Genomic DNA, 7,042 nt, shown 5'->3' on the forward strand with positions numbered 1-7,042 from the left:
CTACCTTGGTCAAATAGTCAATTCACCTTGTGAGTGTGTGATTATTAGTATCCCTTTTGAGCCTTTTTGTCAATGTCCATGTTGTTTTTGCTAAATGCTTGTCTATGAGTGTTTGGTTCTCATTTTTGTATGGATGTTGATTCTTTGTTTTCTTGAACCCTCAATTATGATTTATAGTTTGAATTTTTGCCTTGCCTTAGAAAGTAGAGAGTATTCATATTATGATGATGGTTGTATTCAAGTTGGGGAGAGAAATGTTTTGCTCATTTATATTATGGTTGCTATGAGGTTTAGAAAAGAAAAGAAAAAAATGTGAAAAAGAAGTGAAAATAAAAAGAAAGAAAAAAGAGAAAAGTTTTGAAAAAAAACAAAAAGAGTATGGAATAATGTTGTATTAATAAGTATGTGATTGGTTTGAGAAATTTGGGATGATGAAGAAGTTTGATTGGAATTTTGTGTTTAAATTTTTGTGACTTGATCACTCCCTTAGGTTTGGGCAAGTTTTTGTTTCTATTAGCCTTAGGAATTATCCCTTATTTGTTAACCAAGCCACATTACAACCTTGAAAATTCCTTGTGATTCTTGCCTTTGTGTTTTCAACATGATTTTGGGATGGTTGCATAATTTAATCTTTTGTTTGCAAGATTTTTGGATGAGTGAAAATACCCCACTTTTGTGTTTTTCACCTACCGATGATTGTGTGCTAGGTGTGATTCATGCGTGAACTAGTGTTGTTTTAGAATGTGTGGTATATTCTTTGTATTTAGAATGTGTCATGTTTATGTTATCGTTGTAGTTTAGTGGTAAATATTTACTTGGTGTGTACCGTGTTGCATTTGAGTCATACATTTGTTTATGTTTTTCAAAACTTGTTGATTCTTGATTTTTGGATTTTTGCGTTTTTTTCCTTGAGTTAGTTGAGTCTTGTTTAAGTAAAAACAATTTTAAGTTGGGGAGAGTTTGATAAATGCCAATTTGTAGTGTTATGTGTATATAGTTTTGTAGCACTTATCATGTTTTTGTGTAAATTTCGGTTGAATAGTCTCCCGTTTAGTGTATAAATACATTTAGTTTGTTTATAATCATGTTTTGATTCATTTATGTACCATTTGATAGTTTTCTATTCATTTTGTAAGTATTGATGTGTATCTGGAACATTTTATAGGTATCGAAGACACCGCTTCTAATGCGCGATTTTGAGTAATTCATCAACGAATAAGGCTCAAAAAAATATGATAAAAGTTATCAATTTTTTTGATATTTATTCATTTTTATCACTACAAGAAATTTGCCATATACCAACGACCACCTTCACTAACCGTAAAAAAAAGGTTGGTATAGATAATTTTTAGAGACCAAAATTACAACCAACAGTTGGTATAGGGTCTGGAAAAAATATAGAAAAACACCAAAACTTAGATTTAGGCGCTCAATTTTCACCCTCCTGTAGTTAGCCGCCTACTTTTTCACCTTTTTATAATATTTCAATTAAAAAAAAAGAAAAGTAGAAAAACACTTGAAAGAAAAAAAGAATAGGTGAAATGAGGGTTTCTTCCCTCTTCTGCTCGACGTTCTCACTCTTCTCTTTTACTCGCTCCATTCTCTTCTTCACGGGTAAGAACAAAATTCCTATTTCTCAACCTATTTTTTCGAATTCAAATTTCGTTTCCTTTGATTTCTATTTCTCTCCTACTCAAAATCTTTAAATCAATTCATCAATTTTGGATTGCAGAACTTTGATTTTCGTTTCTAAGTAGAATCATTTGAACCATAACAAAGGGTAAGTGATTCATTATTTTCTGGGTCGTTTCATTTATTCATTGTTATCTATTTTTCTTAATGGATTTTATGTTTCTTTAATTTGAGTTGAATTGCTTGTGATTAAGTAAATTGAAATTAAAACTATGTTTTTAATTATGGAGTGTGTGGTTGTTCATAGATTTAAGCTTACCGTGTGTTAGTGAATACTAGGGTTTTACTATATGTTCATTGGTTATTGGCATCTACATCTTCATTCATGCTTTATTCTTAACTCACCATTATTCTCTTGTGACCACTTTCCAGATTTTGGTTGAATATTTAGGGTGTTGATATCTATGTATTGATGCTATGTGACTGAAAAAGTATGTTTAACCTATTCTGCTAGTACATTCTAAACCTCCATGACTCGTATAGGTGAAAAAATACGTGGCTTTATTGTTATTACCAATCTTTCAATTAGATTGATGTTTCTTGATGAATGTAGAACATAGTTTAAGGACATGTAGATCAATCATAATTCTTCTCATATGATAGTGTAAATAACATTTATATTAGTTTTATTTACTAAAATGACTAGCTTGTTTTAAAAAAAAACTTTAAAACTAGCCTGTTGAAAGCATTTAAGTTAAAGATGTGTATGGTGTATTAAGTTGTAGCCACATTATTCCTAACATTATATGGTGTTTAGTAGTGGCAAAGAAAATATTGGAAAGGTGTAGGGTATTAATTAATTCAATTTTTTATTGTTGTTTCTATGATTACATTAAGGTTTTCTTTTCTAGAATCAACCCTGCACTTGCAATGACACTAAATAATCTTATTTTTACCACAGAAAGCTCTACTGTGTTGACATTATGGAAACTTAGAATATGAACAATGCTATATAATATGAACAATGCTTTATTCAAATATAAATAAGACTTTGATGTAAAATAACTCCCATGTACATGATAATACCATTTTATATCTCACTAGTAGCTGAACCACACGTTAAAATATTAAATTAAATAACACAAAAAAAAAATATCAGAGTCAATGTGTGTATTAGGAACTCACTCCTTTGTTGGTGGATCATAGATTGTTAGTACTACACAGTTGAAGACTAGGTGATTTGAGTTTGAGATTCAAGAGGAGGGAGGATGTATAATTGTTAGTGTTATCTTAGTTTGGTTAAAGTTAAAAATTGGAGAATTTTACCTTTCATGTAATGTTGCAAGACAGGAAAGAAAAAATATTTAGAAACAAAAAATAATAATACTTACTCTATAAGTAATGGGATATTATGGTATAATTAATTTAACTAATTCTATTATATGACATAAAACACAATATTATAAATCATTTTTATTTCATTAACCAAAAAACCAAGTACGCTGTCAGAATTTTTTCTCACTATTATTAGCCATTCTAATCAAAAGTTGATTAGTGAACACCATATACAAAATCTCTATAGGCAATGCTAAGATTTTGAGACATATATTATTTTAATATTTGTGACAAATGGAGGAAGGTCCACTTATTTGTCTATATTTCTTTTTGATTTGTTTTATAGCTTAGTTTTCCGAATGGAGAATAGAGGGTGGGTACGTGATCCGACAAAAGAAAGTGAAGAATATATTCGAAGGGTAAACGAATTTCTTGAATTTGCTTTTCAAAACTCAGCAGAAAATGGGAAAATATTATGTCCTTGTATAAAATGTGCTAACTGTGATTCACATTGTCGCTCAAGAGTTTATGAACACTTAACTGATCCGCGACGTGGATTCCTTAGACGTTATACACAGTGGATATTTCATGGTGAGAGACCCACAACTTCAACTGGTACAACTGAACAACATTTTGAAATGGAGCATGACATGGATGGGTTACTCCGTGATGCTTTTGCAATGCCTCATGTAGATGAGACAATTTCTGGTGAAGAAGAAAGGAATCCAGAAATAGGAGAAAATATCAAGTTCTAAAAATTGGTGAAAGAGAACAAAGTAGTTCTCTATCCAAACTGTAAAAAGTATAGCAAACTATCATTTATGGTACATTTGTATCATTAAAAATGTCTTCATGGGTGGAGTGACAAGTCCTTTTCTATGCTCTTAGATTTATTGAGAGATGCTCTACCAGAAGGAAATGTTTTGCCAAAGACATACTATGACACAAAGAAGATGATTTCAGGGTTAGGTTTGGGGTATGAAAAAATTCATGCTTGTCCTAATGACTGCATATTGTATTGGGATAAACATATCAAGGATGACGTATGTCCAAAGTGTGGTACTTCAAGGTGGAAAACAACAAATGAGGATTGGAGTATATAAGATTTAGTTGTTTATTTTGTGTAGCTAATTATTTTTAATGAATTATTATAGATTCATCACTTGGATGAACAAGGGAGCCCACAAATTACTCATGAACTTAGATGGCTAGCGCGTGGACCAGTTGAGGTAGTAAGGAGACACACTGGTTACACCTTCAATGGTTTTAGGTTTCACACTAGGAAAAGAGAGAGATACTTAAAGACGCAAAATTCTTGAGTAGTTGTAAGGACAAATAACTCAAACGATGAAGTTAATTACTATGGGGCAATAACTGATATAGTACGATTGGATTATTCTGGAAAGTACAAGGCTGTGTTATTCAAATGTGATTGGATTGATATCAAGAAATGCGTCAAGAAAGATAAGTTTGGGATGACACTTGTGAATTTCAAATATTTGAAACACACTGGAAAAAATCTTTGGGATGACCCGTTTGTTTTTGCATCACAAGCCAAAAAGGTGTTTTATGTATATGATGAGAGAAACAAGGATTGGTGTGTTACTCTAGATGCAAAGGTAAGCGATGTCTATGATATGGGTGAAGAAGATTCCAATGAGGATGAAGAAATCAATGAGCAACCAATACACAACACAAGCGAAGCTACTCAAAATGTTGATGCTTTAATTGCGGTTTCAGCTGCTGAAAATGATTTCATTGAAGTTAATGTTAATAATCAGATTGAGGAAGAAGAGGAAGATTGGGAGAATATGTTTTAATTTTGAATTATTTTACACCTTTTGTATACAACTGAACTTGACTTATTATGTTTAGTGAATGCTTTAATTCTATATTTTATCATTCCGTTTGTATTTTGATTCTTTATTATTATACTTTCATGCTATATTGTTAGCTTGTTAATTAAATGTATTACAGCGATGACAAGGAAGAGAAAATTGAATATTGGGAGTCGTAAGTCAAAAGACTCAAACCCCATCTCATCCCAAGGAAGTAATGCTCAAGAAACTCATCCAACCTCATCTCATGCCCAAGGAATTAATGTTGAAGAAACTCATTCAACCTCATTTCATGTCCAAGGAAGTAATGTTGAAGAAACAAGGCCTAATCCAAGTCATGTGGAAGTTGGCATACATGAGTCTGAAGATTCCTACTCTATTCCTTTTGATGTGGAAGCAGAAGAAGACCTACAAATTAATAAAGGTTTGAATTATATATAAATGTTCTTATGTTCTTTTGTAGAAGCAAAAGAAGATTATAGAGTTTTAAATTATGTTTTAATGTCTTATATCCTTGACTTGTAGATGTTCAACCTAAAAAAAAAGAGGTCCAACAAGAATGTTAGATGTATGGGAAATGGACACCGAGACTTGCATAATTGTTAATTTGGATAAGTATAGTCGACCCATTGGTCCCGAAGGTACGACTCTTACTCGTTTCATAGGGAGTTTGGTTCGAAGGAAACAATACGCTTCCATTAAATACAAGTCTTGGAAAGATATGTCGGACAAGGAAAAAGATGAAATGTTGGCACAAATAGAGGTATTATATATATAATTTTATATTTAAATCATGATGAACTAAAGTTTTTTATCACTAATATTGTATTTACACATCTCTTTTTCTTTAGACCATATTTGAGTTCGTTCCTATGAATGACACTACAAAACAAATGTTGAAACTTGAGATGAATATCAAGTGGAAACAATGGAAATGTGATTTAAAAGCAAAGGCATTTGACCCAAGTAAAACAGAAGAAGAAGTTGCATCTTTTATACCAGATTGTCGAGTTGACCTTGATCAATATCGTGAATTGGTTCATCATTGGTTTTCTGAAGAAGCACAAGTAAGTTAAACTAAAAAGAAATTGTATCATATTATAAAAATATTTGAATTTGGTTTCTTCATGCAACTAACATTATGTTGTATGAATTGTAGAAAGTAAGTAAAATTAATAGTCAGAATTGTGCTAAATATGAAGATATTCATTGTATGGGTACAAAAAGCCTCCCAAAATTGATCAATTAAAAGGTTTGTTAGTATTTGAATTTTTTTATCGATTAAATTCTATTTATAAAAGAAATTGCTTATAATTTGTTTGTTTCGTATTAGGAAAAAAAGGCCAAAGGAGTGTCGCCCACACGCAAAGAGATTTACATTGATACCCGTACTCACAAAGATGGTTTAGTTGTTAATGAAAAGGCTGCAAGATTGATTGTAATTTTTTCTTTCATTCATGCACTCTTTTTTAATTCTATGACTAGTATAGCTTGTACAGCTTCCCTAATGTTGCACAGCTTGTACAGCTTTGTTATAATAGCATGCACTTTTTCTTTCATTCATCTCTTTTAATTTAGTATAATAGTTATACAGTTTGTACAGCTTCCCTAATGTTGCAGCTTCCATAATTTTTCTATATGGATCAATATTATAAAATTTTAATATTTATAATAATTAATACTATTGCTAACAGTTTGTACACGAACTCTCCTATCCTTCACATATGATGTGAAATCAACATCATAACTCTAGCTAGCTTTAAATCTTGATATTAGGATGGCCATTTGATTTGATTTAATGAGATTGGATAATGTCTTAACTTCTTTGTTTCATATTTGACCTGTACATGCATACTTTTTATATGTATTTGAGCAGTTTGTTTATTTTGTAGCACCAATGTATTATGAATCTATCATCTAGGTGTGTGTCTATGTTTCTATTATGTTTGACAAGTATTGGTGTTTCTATTATGTTTCTGTTGGAATATATTATTTCTATTTGTATTATTTCCCTATTTGTATTATTTCCCTTTATTCTCCATTAAGGAGAGAATTAATATCATTATTGTATTACCATTATATATACCAGCCTAGAGCTGAGGAATAAAATACAACAGCTTTTTTACCATTCCGTTCAATATGGTATCAAGAGCTCTGGGTTAGGGTTTACTATAAAGCTTCCATTACAGCTTCCGATTGACATACCCGTTTAATCCCCTATGGCGAATCACGGCACG

At 31.2% G+C, this 7,042-nt stretch overlaps 1 long non-coding RNA gene across 4 annotated transcripts; it reads left to right on the top strand.

Moving 5' to 3' along the window:
- The first annotated feature begins 1,510 nt into the window (after window positions 1-1,510).
- Window positions 1,511-7,042, top strand: LOC131644478 (uncharacterized). 4 transcript variants are annotated; one of them, XR_009296518.1, is made up of 8 exons: window positions 1,511-1,614; window positions 1,733-1,780; window positions 3,314-3,386; window positions 4,945-5,229; window positions 5,331-5,568; window positions 5,657-5,872; window positions 5,965-6,057; window positions 6,139-7,042. It is a non-coding gene; the product is annotated as an uncharacterized LOC131644478 (long non-coding RNA). The 4 variants fall into 4 exon arrangements; XR_009296516.1 differs by having other exon boundaries at window positions 3,314-5,229; XR_009296519.1 differs by having other exon boundaries at window positions 3,319-5,229.

This window comes from Vicia villosa, linkage group LG1, assembly GCF_029867415.1.
Source record: "Vicia villosa cultivar HV-30 ecotype Madison, WI linkage group LG1, Vvil1.0, whole genome shotgun sequence".
NCBI lineage: Eukaryota > Viridiplantae > Streptophyta > Magnoliopsida > Fabales > Fabaceae > Vicia > Vicia villosa.